We start from the raw sequence: 14,492 nt of genomic DNA on the forward strand, positions 1-14,492 counted from the left end.
TGGAGTTTCACAACATCCGGAGGCTCAGCAAAACAAGCCTGCTGAAGTGAAAGTGAAGTAAAAGTAAAAATTCTCCCCAGAAATTCTTAGGAAAAGGTCCTCCCCCGCACCAATAGCTCCACGGAAGGACAAGAATGGCCTCTGAGTCACCCTTGTTTCAATCTCGTCTCTTGAGGGACGCTGGGTGTATGTAAGTGCTCAGAATGCCTAGGAGTAGTTTCCAAAATATGGTCAAAGGTCAAAGGTTCTTCCCCTCGCACATCTGTGCTCGTCGTTTCCGGCTCTAGGGGGCGCCAGTGCTCATCTCCGTTACAAAACCGAAAAGCCACCGCTGTCCAGAGGTGTCTCTGTGGTCATGTGACCAGCAGGACTAAACGCCTTTGAAGGTGCACGGAACGCCGTTCCCTTCCCACCAAAGATGGTTCCTATTTTTCTACTTGCATTTTTTTGTACGGTGCTTTCGAACTGCTAGGTTGGCAGAAGGCGGGACAAGGAACGGGAGCACCCTCTGTTACGCGGCGCTAGGGATTCGAACCCGTGGTGGGAATCAACATTTTTTTTTACTACTGGTTCTGTGGGCGTGTCTTGGTGGGCGTGGTGTGTCTTGGTCGGTGTGGCTTGGTGGGCGTGGCAGGGGAAGGTTATTGCAAAATCTCCCTTCCCTCCCCACCGCACTAACCTGCTTTCCAGCTCCGTTCTCCTGTGCAGGGCAACCAAAGGAGACCCAGCCAATCCCCTGGGATTTGGGAGGCAGAGAAGAGATGGGGTTGGCGGGGCCAGTCAGAGGTGGTATTAGCCGGTTCTCAAAACTACCGAAAATTTCCGCTACCGGTTCTCCAGAACCGGTCAGGACTTGCTGAATACCACCTCTGGATTCGAACCGCCGAACCGCCGACCTTTCTGATCGACAAGCTCAGTGTCTAATCATAGATGTGGTTGCTCCTAGCGATGAAAATTCTGGACTTTCCCACCATGCTCTGTTGTTTTTCCTGGAGGGTTACCAGTCTGGCTGTTCTGATGGGGTGATAGGCCTCCCCACCCCCAGGTAAAACAGACAGGAAAAAGAGCTAAAAGATCTAATTTACATTAGTGTAAGGCTGCATTTAAAGAATCTTGCAACACTGAAAGGACCAAACTTCCCATCTCCACTTTTAACTGACAGATACATTAAAGTGGGTCCTGCCTCAATTTCTTCCTCTGACCGTTAAGCCACTGAGGGCTCCAGCCTCTCTTTTCTCTGACGGTTTCCTAGACAGCATCTCTTCCCGTCATCCCCCAAGGCCATTCACATACACACACCATCACACAGTCGCCACACTTCCTTCCATGAGAGAATGGAGCCCCTCCAGTAGAAGAGAGTGTTTATAGCTCAGGGTTGAATTGTGGTATCCTTGATGCTCTCTGAGACTGCAAATTCCAGTCGTCAATTAAAAAAAATATACTTCTATGGTCTTTTTAGTTGCCAGCAGAAAGGGAGTGGAGGAAAGCAGATCATTCCTTAAATGCTTCGGATAATTGCTAGGCAGCTGAAACTGTTGGTGCACAAGATTATTACTGGAGAGCATGATTGATAACTCTTGGCTATGGATGTGTCCCATTGGAGAATAGACATCCAGGGTGTTCTGTATTGGTCATTAGCATTCTTGTAAACACCGCGCCCTGATTGGCCAGGGCGCACGTAGCCGACTCAATATAAGCCGCAGCCAACCCGGAAGACCCCGAGTCGATCTCGGGACTAATAAAGAGCTGAAAATTAGTCACTGACTCCCGAGCCTTCTTCGAGCGCCTATACAACACAGGGGGTGGATGTCTTATCTCAAAAACAATTTTTCTAATATTCATTTCCTATTTCTGGTAAATACTCTTAATCTAACCCCTTTATTTTTTCCTTGCCTTATCTATTTATTCCCTGGTTTTTATCCTTAATCCAATTGTACCAGTTTTCCCAAACTGTACAATATTTTGAGTCTGCCTCATCTTTTAGTTTTTGGGTAAGTTTGTCCATTTCGGCTCAGTCAAAGACCTTCTGAATTACCAGATTGTTTGCTGACATCTGATCACCCTTCCAGCATGTTGTGCTAACGCAATTCTTGTTGCAGTAATTATATGAAGGATTAGATATTTCATTTCTTTTGCGTGTTCACCTTTTATCATTCCCAATAAAAATATTTCAGCCTTGAATTCTAATTGAATATTTTCTAACTTCTTTTATCCATATTCTTATTTTTTTTCCCAGTATTTTTTTACTTTTGGGGCAAAGCCACCAAGCGTGGAAGAAGGTACCCCTCATTTGCTTACATTTCCAACAAAGCCGACTTAGGTTTGGAGACATATTAGCCAACCTTGAGGGTGCCAGACACTACTCTCTTCTTAGGGTCTACAAAACCCACTCCCTTCTAACACTGATGATGTTATCTAGTTGGGTGATGAAATGCCTGTAAGAAAACAACCAGGCTCAGAGAGCACCAAGGACCCCACAGTCCTCCACAAATCTTATTCTCTTTTAGCACTGATGATGTTCTCTAGTTGGGTCATGAAACATTTCCAAAAACCCCCAATAAATTCAGAGGTGACAAGAAGCCCATAGTCCTCTCCTCCTCCTCCTCCTCCTCCTCCTCCTCCCTCCTCCTCCTCCTCCTCCTCCTCCTCCTCTCCCCAAATCCCCCCTCCTCCTCCTCCTCTCCCAAATCCTACTCCCTTCTAGTACTGATGATGTTCTCTAGTTGGGTTATGAAACGTCTGCAAGAAAGTAACCAAGCTCAGAGATCCCCAAAGACCGAACAACAATTTCTCCTTTCATTTGGTTCCTTGGCTCTCATTTTGTTTCCCTTTCTTTCATTTTCTTCTCCTTCTGTCTATCACATACATTTTGGAGGATAGCTTTTCCTGGGTGGCACAAATGTGTATTTCTAGCCATGAAATCTAACTGAGAAAGGCCCATTACACGAAGAGCAAAACAGAACTTTTGCCTCCAATAAGTTGTAAATGCTGAAACACTGGAAGTTTTAAAGAAGAGATCGGATAACCCTTTGTCTGAAGCGGTGTAGGGTTTCCTGCCTAAGCAGGGGGTTGGACTAGAAGACCTCCAAGGTCCCTTCCAACCCTCTGTTATTCTGTTAAGTCTCTCTAGGGAATTGTAGATCACCATCGATAGATATTTGTTCTGATAGAACAGTAGCAACCCATCAGCTCTTCTGGATGCTTTTGAAAAAGACGGGTTTGAAAAGCTGTGCATCTGTTTTCATTCACAGCTTTCCTTCACATAACCGAGCCTCAGTACACAACCTCCCTTCCAGTGATCTTTGTAGTTGTTTACACAAATTCTTTTTTTAAACATCATTCCCCCTGTTGTTTTTATTTCTTATGTAAATTTAATCTGGGCAAGGTTTTTTTTTTTTAAGAACAAACTTTTTCCCTATCTCTGTGTTGTTGTTCTTCGTGTGTGTGTGTGTGTGTGTGTGTGTGTGTGTGTGTGCATATTTTTGATAAGATGCAATTGGGCACTTTTCAATAAACCCCAACAGTGCTGTGTCAAAGGATCCGTTTTGGAGTGGGGGGGGGGCGGAAAATCTTGCAAATTTAGTTGCATAAAACTTTGTGGCGGAGTTCCGAAAAAAACAGCAAAACGAGTGGATTTAATAACAAAACATTTGCGCCCCCCCCACACACACACACACAAAAGGATTTGCGTTTCCTTGAAGCTATCAAAGTTGTTTATTCCGCAGGACTCCGTTTGTGTAACGGTAGAAGGAATCTGCGCACGGAAGAAATTTGGAAAGCTGCTCTTCTTCGGCTTAAGGAAGAAATTAGAATTATTTGGAGCAGAAGGAATATGAGTTATTTTTCCTTTGATGCCCGGAGAACATTGCGGCTGCATTTTTAAATCTTTGGAAAAAGGCACCGCACTGTATCAATTACTTAATTAATCTCTCAGGCGGTAAAAAATAGTTAATATGCTGTTTTGGATTTTAGTGGAGCTCCAAATGTTTTAACAAGAGTAATAAAATGGTAAGACAAAAAGCAGGATGAAATCAAAAAAATAGAAGCAGAATTGAGCCAGCGGTGCGATTTGCTGGTTCTCCAAACTGTGCAGAATTGTAACAACTGGTTCTATAGAATTGGACCGAACTGGTAGAATCCCATCCCTGGAGACCACAAGAACCACCCCCCCAAATCTCTGAGTTGGGCCTTGAAAGTCAAAATACTGTCCTAGAAAGTATCTAAAATCCTCGACTTATGAAGTATACAAACGTCTGTTGCTAAACAAGTTTCTTCTTCGATGAATCCCATCCAACATTTTTCACCGTTAAGTGAGTCACGTGGTCATTAAGTGAATCTGGATCCCCCCCCCAATTGATTTTGCTTGTCGGAAAGCTGGCTGGGAAGGTGACAAATGGTGATGACATGACCCACCCCCCGGGAGGCTGCAACCATGCCAGTTGCCAAGCGTCCGAATTTTAATCGCATGACTCTGGGGCAGTGGTGGGATTCAAAAATTTGTTACTACAGGTTCTGTGGGCATGGCTTGGTGGGTGTGGCTTGGTGGGCGTGGCAGGGGAAGGATATACTGAAAAATCCCCTTCCCTCCCCACCCCACTAACCTGCTTTCCAGCTCCGTTCTCCTGTGCAGGGCAACCAAAGAAGATCCAGCCAACCAGCTGGGACTCAATGGGAGGCAGAGAAGAGATGGGGTTCGCGGGGCCAGTCAGGGGTGGGATTGGTCAGTTCTTCCAACCACTCACAATTTCCGCTACCGGTTCTCCAGAATTGGTCAGAACCTGCTGAATTCACCACCTCTGATTGTAACTTCAAATTTCCTTCCTTCCTTCCTTCCTTCCTTCCTTCCTTCCTTCCTTCCTTCCTTCCTTCCTTCCTTCCTTCCTTCCTTCCTTCCTTCTTTTCATTTTTCATTTGTTTCCTTCCCTCCCTCAACTTCTCCTCTTCCCTTCCTTCTGTCTTCCCTCCCTCCCTATTCCCATCTCCTCCCTCCCTCCCTCCTTTCCTTCTTCCCATCCTCCCTTCTTTCATTTTTCATTTGTTTCCTTCCCTCCCTCAACCTCTCCTCTTTCCTTCCTTCTTTCTTCCCTCCCTCCCTATTCCCATCTCCTCCCTTCCTCCCTCCCTTCCTTCTTCCCATCCTCCCTTCTTTCATTTTTCATTTGTTTCCTTCCCTCCCTCAACCTCTCCTCTTTCCTTCCTTCTTTCTTCCCTCCCTCCCTATTCCCATCTCCTTCCTTCCTTCCTTCCTTCCTTCCTTCCTTCCTTCCTTCCTTCCTTCCTTCCTTCCTTCCTTCCTTCCTTCCTTCCTTCCTTCCTCCTTCCTTCCTTCCTTTGTCCTTCCCTCCCTTCGTTGCTTCCCTCTTTCCCATTTTCTTTTCTTTCCTTCTTCCCTCCCTGAGCCAGGAGTGGGATTCAATTTTTTTTACTACCGGTTCTGTGGGCGTGGTTTGGTGGGTGTGGCTTGGTGGGCGTGGCAGGGGAAGGATATACTGCAAAATCCCCATTCCCTCCCCACTCCACTAACCTGCTTTCCAGCTCCGTTCTCCTGTGCAGGGCAACCAAAAGAAGACCCAGCCGATCAGCTGGGACTCAATGGGAGGCGGAGAAGAGATGGGGTTGGCGGGGCCAGTCAAAAGTGGGATTGGCCGGTTTTCCGAGCTACTCAAAATTTCCGCTAACGGTTCTCCAGAACCGGCCAGAACCTGCTGAATTCACCACCTCTGCTCTGGGGAATGCTGCGGTGGTCGTAAGTGCGAGGACTGGTCCTAATATTTTTTTCCCCCAGTGCCGTTGAAACTTCAAATGGTTGTAAATGGTCTCTTTAGTGGCATTTCATTTACCAAGAAAACCACATGGATTTTGCTAGAAGCTGTTAACTTGAGAGAGTCTTAACGCTCATCTTGAAGTAATCTTCCATTCATCTGTTATTATTATTTTTCTTCTTCTTATCCATTCATCCTAAATGGAAAAGTTCTGGCTTCAATTGGATATTAATCTTTAAAATCCTCCGTATCAAAGCGTGCATTATGCATCTGAATTTTTTTTAGCTTTTTTCTCTTTCATGTCCACCAAGCATGATAAAAATGTCCCCTCGTGTTATTCCCATTTCCAAAATTGCTGCAATCTTTAGAGGAACCAGGAAGGAAGGAGAAGTTATCTCTGTTGGGGGTCTTCCCCCTAAAATAAGCACATTTACAGCCTTACAACAGTGCATTGAGTGACCTTTCAACATGAAGACGTTTTATTACCAGACTAGGGAACAGCAGCCGTGTGAAGGAAGGTGGGGGGTTTGCTGCCTTTTTATATGTGGTAGCTGCTTGCCCTGCCAGTTTTGGAGATGTGCAATTAAGCCCCTGGAATAGATTTCAAATTCCCAGAGGTTGTGGGAGGAGCTGCTGGCTGCTTGTGAAGGAAGCAGAGAGTGAGTAGAAAGGAGAAAGATAGCGACCCGCGCGCCTAACAACGCGCGAATCGTATAACTATAAATCAAGAATACCAATAAGACATTTAGGGTAAGTGCACTTGAGATGGTGATTTTATTTTATTTCAAAATGACCGGCTTCGTTCAGTGCAATACTTGTTTTACAGCTGTCTTTCGCAGTACTCTTTTCAAACTTGGACACTGTCCTCTTTGTAAAAAAAATACCAGTCTACATGGACAGATTACCTATCTAGAATCTCTAATCTGTGCTCTCCAAGCAGAAATTAGGTGTCCAATCCAGCCATCAATTGAGTTGCTACCAGCCCCCACTACCACCAAGATCCTACAGGAAAAGGGCAGTATGGACAACCGTGGGATCTGGCAGGGTGAGAGCTGTGGACCATAAACGCAAAGCTTTTGCTGTGTCCCAGCATAACAGATACAATGTCCTTGCTGACCTTAATAGGGACACTAAAGTGACAGGTCAAGGTAGTTGTGATAATGATAACTTAAGTAAGCCGGGGATCACGGTCCTAGAAGAAGAGCTTACTTTGGAAAGGAGAAAGTGTGAATCAGGTATGACGCACCAGTCACACAAGAAGAGCAAGGCATCCAAAAAGAGAAGCCACCTTCTGGTTGGGGACTCAGTTGTAAGGGATGTAAATTTAGGAAAGGATACGGAGGTTTTGAAAGAGGTTCAGGTGTCTACCAGGTGCTACTGCCAGCAGAGACAAGAGGCGTATTCTTAAGATAGTTAAGAATGCCAGCAAGGACTGTGATGTTGATGCTATTATACATCTTGGTACAAATGATCTGTCCCAGAAGGATGCACTTTCTGTTCAGAAAGACTTCCAGAGCTTGGGGTATGAACTTAGTAATATGGACCGTAGGCTTATCTTTTCAGAGGTTCTACCAGTATACAAGGAACAAAAAGGGAAAGGGCAGAGTGCAGCAGAGTTTAATGTGTGGCTAAAGGAGTGGTGTAAAAGGGAAGGCTTTGGTTTTATTAGTCATGAGGTCTGCAGCTGGTCCAATGAAAATCTGTACAAAAGAGATGGTTTCCATCCATCAAAGAAAGGGACTGAGTTACTTGGCATTAAATTCACAGATTTCCTGGATAAACATTTAAACTGAACAGTGGGGACAGAGAATTAATGGATTCAGAACATCTCTGTCTCCAGCAACCTAAAACTAATAAGAATACTGGTGCATGCAAAATAAATGTTTGTGCAGGTAAGATTATCAACCTGGATGCCAACCAAAACCAAGCATTTAATAGTGAGTGCCATACCATGTGCACTAATCAAACAGGTGGCAAGAAAGTAGGGGCAGGCAGGCACAACACAGGTTATGTAGACAGTAAACACAGTGTCAGACATAAAGATCTCAAGTGCCTATATACAAATGCACAAAGTCTGGGGAACAAGCAGGGTGAACTTGAACTATGAATACATGAAGGTAAATATGATATAGTTGGAATAACAGAAATTTGGTGGGATGAAACCCATGACTGGAATATACTGGTAGAAGGATACAAACTGTTCAAAAAAAAAAAAAAACAGACCCCATAAAAGAGGAGGTGGAGTTGCACTGTATGTAAAGGACCACTATATTGCTACAGAAATGCATGAAACCAAAGATGAAAACCTCCTAGAATGCATATGGGTCAATATAAAAGAAAAAAAGAATGACATGGCCATAGGTGTATATTATATGCCACCCAATCAAGCAGAAAAAATAGATGTCCTTTTTGCCAGCCAACTAACAAACATATGCAGGAAACACACAACAATAGTAATGGGAGACTTCAATTATCCTGATATCAATTGGAAAACTAATTCTGCACCAAGTGAGAAATCAAATAAGTTCCTAACCAACCTAGCTGACAACTTTGTTGTCCAAAAGGTAGAGGATGAAACTAGAGGGACAGCCATACTGGACTTAATTCTTACAAACAGAGAAGAAGTGGTAGAGGGAGTTGAAACTGCAGGAACCTTGGGTGAGAGTGACCATGTCATACTAGAATTCAACATAACACAAACGCAAGCAACAGAACATAATGACACCAGAGTCTTGGATTTTAAAAGAGCTGATTTCAATAAACTCAGAGAGAACTTGGGAAAGATTCCATGGATGAAAATCCTAAAGGGGAAAACAACTCAAGAATCTTAGGAAACTAAAACGTATGATCATAGAAGCCCAGACCAGCACAATACCACTGCGAAAGAAAAACAAGAAATCCAAGAAGAAACCACCATGGCTACACAAAGATCTCTCTGGCAATTTGAAAGAAAGAAAGGACAAGTACAAAAAATGGAAAGAAGGACGTACAACTAAGGCAGAATATCAGCAGATAGCCAGAATCTGCAAAGACGAAGTCAGGATAGCAAAGGCTCAGAACGAACAAAGACTTGAAACAAAAGTCAAAGATAATAAAAAAAGTTTCTTCCAACATATAAATAACAAGAAAAAAATCAAGGAAACAGTCGGTCCACTAAAGAGAGAAGATGGCAAGGAAGTAACAGGCAACAGAGAGAAAGCAGAACTGCTTAACTCATTCTTTGCCTCTGTCTTCACGCAAAAAGAAACCATAGCTCAACCCACCAAAAACATAAGTGTAAAAGACAGACCAGGAATAAAAGTTAAAATAAGCAAAAAAAATAGTAAGAGAACACCTGTCTGATCTTGATAAAAATAAATCACCGGGGCCTGATGGATTACATCCCAGAGTTTTAAAGGAGCTGGCAGAGGTCATCTCAGAACCACTGCACCATATCTTTCAAAAATCCTGGAGCACCGGGGAACTACCAGAGGACTGGAAAAGAGCTGATGTGGTTCCCATCTTCAAAAAAGGAGAAAAAAAAAACAGACCCAGGAAACTATAGACCAATCAGCCTAACATCAATACCTGGGAAGATACTGGAAAAGATAATAAAAAAACAGATCTGCCAACATCTAGAAACAAGTAAAGTAATAGCTAGCAGTCAGCATGGGTTTGTTAAAAACAGATCATGCCAAACCAATCTTATTTCATTCTTCAACACAGTGACTAAATTAGTAGACCAGCAAAATACTGTGGACATAATATATTTAGATTTCAGCAAGGTATTCGACAAAGTAGACCACAACCTACTTCTTAGTAAGCTAGAAAAAAGTGGAATAGATAGCATCACCACTAGATGGATTCGCAACTGGCTGACAAACCATACTCAACAAGTAATCCTTAATGGGTCTAAGTCTACATGGAGGGAAGGAAGCAGTGGGTGCCACAAGGTTCTGTCTTAGGCCCAGGACTCTTCAATATCTTCATTAACGACTTAGATAAGGGAATAGAAGGGGAACTTACCAAATTTGCAGAGGATACTAAGCTGGCAGGAATAGTTAACACCCAAGAAGATCGGCTCAAGATCCAGATGGATCTTGACAGACTAGAATACTGGGCTGTATCTAATAAAATGAAATTCAATATAGAGAAAAGTAAAGTCCTACACTTAGGCAAGAAAAACCAAAAGGACACATATAGACTGGGTGAAACCAGGCTCAATAGCAGGAACTGGGAGAGGGATCTTGGAGTCTTAGTGCAGCAGCAGCCAAAAAAGCTAATGAAATCCTAAGTTGTATTAACAGAGGGATACAGTCAAGATCAAGGGAGGTACTAATACCACTCTATAAAGCCTTAGTAAGACCACACCTAGAGTACTGCATCCAGTTTTGGTCACCACATTATAAAAAAGATGTTGAGACTCTAGAAAAAGTACTGTGATGACCCGTAGTCTCTCAAAATAACCCAAAACCCAAAACATATATTAAAGTCCGGTAAAGCCTTCAACTTAACTTCACTGTTTTATTAGGCACAGTTTAAAGTCACAAAAGTAAATAATGAGATAAACAGAAAACCAAAACAAACTGCATTCATGAGAGTTCTGAAGCAAGCCGAGATAAGTAATTATAAACTCCAGGAAAATAACTGAGAAAAGTCCATGGGAAGAACGCCAGCAAAGATAAGCCTCTTTCAAGGTGAACACTAATTGACTCCAGCAATTCTAACTGCACAGTTGCAAACTTATATACATAGCTCCCACTTGCAAGCCACGAGGAGGATCATGGTAATCTTCTCTTGAGTAGACCTTGCTTTTCCCTGATCCTCTCCTCCCTGCGTGACCTAGGATGGAGAGGGGATGGGCCTGGATCCTCCTCTGACTGCTCAGCCGGCCTCTGCCCTTCCCCAGCCTCCTCCACCACCTCTGGAGCCACACTCCCACTCCCTGTTGGCTGTTCCTCCTCTTCCTTAGAGTCAGACTCCACCAGGGGCATGACAAGTACACAGAAGAGCAACCAGGATGATTAGGGGACTAGAGACTAAAACATATGATGAACAGTTGCAGGAACTGGGCCTGGCTAGTCTGGTGAAGAGAAGGACCAGGGGAGACAGGAGAGCATCTTCCAATATTTGAGGGGCTGCCACAGAGAGGAGGAAGGGGGTCAAGCTATTATCCAAAGCGCCTGAAGGCCAGATAAGGAATAATGGATGGAAACTGAACAAGGAGAGAGATTCAACCTGGAAACAAGGAGAAACTTTCTGACAGTGAGAACAATCAACCAAAGGAACAGAAGTTGCCTTCAGAAGTTGTGGCAGCTTCATCCCTGGAGGCTTTTAAGAAGAGACTGGACTGCCATCTGTCAGAAATGGTGTAGGGTCTCCCGCTTGGGCGGGGGGTTGGACTAGATGACCTACAAGGTCCCTTCCAACTCTGATTATCTGTATCCGTATCAGAAGTGTTTTCTCCTGGACTAATTGTCTGGGGTTAATCCCTGCTTATCTGAATATTAAGTGCTAGAGAGAATGTCTCTAGTCCTTTTGTTTCCTTCCTAGGGGTTTTATTCTCAAAGTCACTTTTGCATGGTCCATAAATGTGATTTATCTCTATGGATGATGTTACCTAGTTGGGTAATGAAATGTCTGCAAGCAGCCAAGCTAACAGGGCACCAAACACTCTACAATAATCCTCCTCCTGCTCCTCCTCTTCCCACCCCACCCTGCAAATCCCACTTCCTTTCAGTGCTGATGATGTTACCTAGTTGGGTCATGAAATGTCTGCAAGTAAACAACTAAGGTCAGAAAGGACCAAGAATTTCACAGTCCTCCCCCTCTTCCTCTTCCTTCCCCTCCTCTTCCTCCCTGAAAGCCCTACTCCCTTCTAGCACTGATAATGTTACCTAGTTGGGTAATGAAATATCTGCAAGAAAAACTACCAAGCTCAGAGAGCACGAGGGTCCCCACCACTTCAACCCAGAGCTACATAAATTCTCTTCTGTTAGAACTACACTTCCCAAGATTCTTTGAGGCTGTCCATCGTCAGCATCTCTTTAATTGCTAACACAGTGGAGAAACCCAGCTGTTAATTCTGAAAAATCTGCAGATCTCCCCTTTCTAAGGAGTCCTTAATGATCCAATTAAGGCGATGTGGAAATAATCTCTATTGTTACATTTTCTTTTTGTCTTTCTCGGTTGTTGGGATCATTCCCCATTACATTCCCTCTCCAGTTTGCAGTGAAAAGAAATCAATCACAGGCTTAAGAAAATGGAGAAAGTCAAATTACAAGCGTGATTAGCAAGTTTTCACGGAGAGACGTATGGAAAGGGGTGTGGAAAACATGCCAGGAGCCTAGAAAACTACTGAAATTCAGCAGAGAGCATACCAAAAGTTTGGCGTTGCACTTTGCCCTAAATCAGATGGATCATTCCCTCATTCATTCATTTATTCATACATTCATTTTTAATTCTTTAATTATTCTTTGGCTTGAGCAGGGCGGGTGGATGAGAAAACCTCCAAAGTCCCCTCCGTTGCTAAATTCTGTTAATTTGCACACTTGTTAGCTGTGATGACCCAAAGGGGTGTGGCACAAAAGCAACAAAGTCACAAAAGTAGGCAAAGTCCCTTTAATTCCTCCAGCCTGGCCCCCAATGTCCAGTTATCCTCGGCTAGAGACAAAACTCTCCCAATAAGTTTTTAAAGGGAAGAAATTCTGTCTCAATCCAAAGGACATATAAATTATAAATAAAAACCAACACAAACCACGGTGCAGCCATGAACAAGTCAGGGCAGGATAAGGAATTGCAGAATTGAAAAGATAACAAAACACACACAGTTGGGAGGACGCCAGAACTCAGATAAGACTTGACAAACAAAGATAATGCATGCTTTGCTTCCAGCAAGGTGCTGTGCGCAAACACCCCTTTTATCCTATTTTCCCAGCTGCAGCTAATGAAGGGAATCAGGGCCCTTTCCTCCCCTGTAACCCATGTTGCTCCCTTCTCCGTTCCTCCCTGCGTGCCCTAGGATGAAGAGGGGGGTGTCCCTGGGTCTTCCTCTGAATGCCCAGCCGGCCTGTGCCCTTCCCCAGTTTTCTCCACAGCCACCGGAGCCCCACTCCCACTCCCTCTCAGGTGTTTGACCTCCCCCTCGAAATCAGATTCCAACAGGGGCATGACATTAGCAAAGTGTTTCTCAACTTGGACAACTTGAAGGTCAGTGGACCAGCCAGCTAAGTTTTATTCTTTATTGACTAATGGAAAAAACTAACTTAGAAGTGTAGCCAAAGTCATGATTTAAATGGGCGTTTTTCAGCCACCTGTCTTCAAGTTACCAAGGCTGAGAACATCATCCCCAAAATCTGCACCACTTTCATCATCGGGACCTGAGGCCACGCTGGGTATGAATCATGACTAATAAAATCCGGCCCGGTTCTTATTCCAAGCCGGGAGAGAAATGCGGGAGAAATAAATTGGAGGCAGCCTGCAGTTTTTGGAAAGGAGGTCTGTTTCTGAGGTGGCTGACAAACTGGGGTTGAGAGTAGATGGGCTTTTATACGATTTGGGGGAGGAGGAGCTTTGTGATTGAGATGCTTGTTCCTGTGCAAGAATACGCCCTTTAATATTTTAATGGCCGTTGCCAGATTCCTATGGGGTCATGTATGGGTCACGACTGGCTCTACAGGCAAAAGGGGAAATGCGAATCCTGTGTGCTGTGTTTGTCCGAGCTGATCTTGTCAGTTTCAGCTCCTTGCCTACTGTGCTGCTTATGTGGAGCTTCTGGCTGCCTTTTGTTTATGAATTGAGTGGCCTGGTTTTATGAATGGATACTAAATATTCATTCATAAAGCCTAGCCCTGTGATGGTGAACCTACGGCACACATGCCACAGGGTGGCACACAGAGCCGTTGGTACCAGCACGCGAGCCGTAGGCAAACTTACCTCATTGCACATGAGCGCACCTCCCAGCTGATTTTCGGCTTGTTTGAGGCCTTTTTTGGCCTCCCAGGCTTAAGGAAAGCCTCTGCAGCCTGAAAAATAGGCCCGTTTCATCACTTCCTGTATTTCTGGAAATACCGGAAGTGACGAAACGGGGCCTATTTTTCAGGCTGCAGAGGCTTCCCTCAAGCCTGGGAGGCCGAAAAAGGCCTCAAACCAGCTGAAAATCAGCTGGGAGGCGCAGTGCAGGTAAGGGGGTGGGGGATTGCATGCGCATTGTTGAAAGGCTGTCAAAATGCCTTTCTTCTGAGGATTCGATTTTCCTGCTGGGAGAGCTCCGGTGCAAGGATACAGACAACTGCTTGAAAGCTGGATCTTTTTATTTTTCAGGAAGGCGAGAGATAGCAAGAAGTCTGCGTTCCTGGGGCTAGCTAGCTTTGTATAATAAGCCCCTGATTTTTATACTTTTTTTTCTCCTTTTGTGTGTGAGTGCTTGTGTTTGTATTTTTTAATGTTTTAAATCCTGTCAGGGGTTGTCTTCATTTCCGCCAGAGGGTAAACTCCGCGGGGTGGTTTGATTGGATTATCAGTTTCGTTTCATCCTAATGTTTTCTTATATTTGTTTTGTGGCAATCTCCTGTCTGTCTCCTTTCCAATATATTTTGTGCCTTTTGTCTGTTTGTTTTGCTGATTTGGTATGTCTTGTGCTTGTAAGGGTTTTCTTTTCTTGTTTCCCTAGTTTTCTTAATTATTTGGGCTTTTGTCTAAGGGGCTTCTTTAATACCTTTTATTTGATTCCTTTTCCTATGCAAGTTTGTT

The sequence above is a fragment of the Notechis scutatus genome, chromosome 3, assembly GCF_049901735.1.
Source record: "Notechis scutatus isolate UNSWTSFEM ecotype Mainland chromosome 3, rNotScu1.2, whole genome shotgun sequence".
NCBI classification, from domain to species: Eukaryota; Metazoa; Chordata; class Lepidosauria; order Squamata; family Elapidae; genus Notechis; species Notechis scutatus.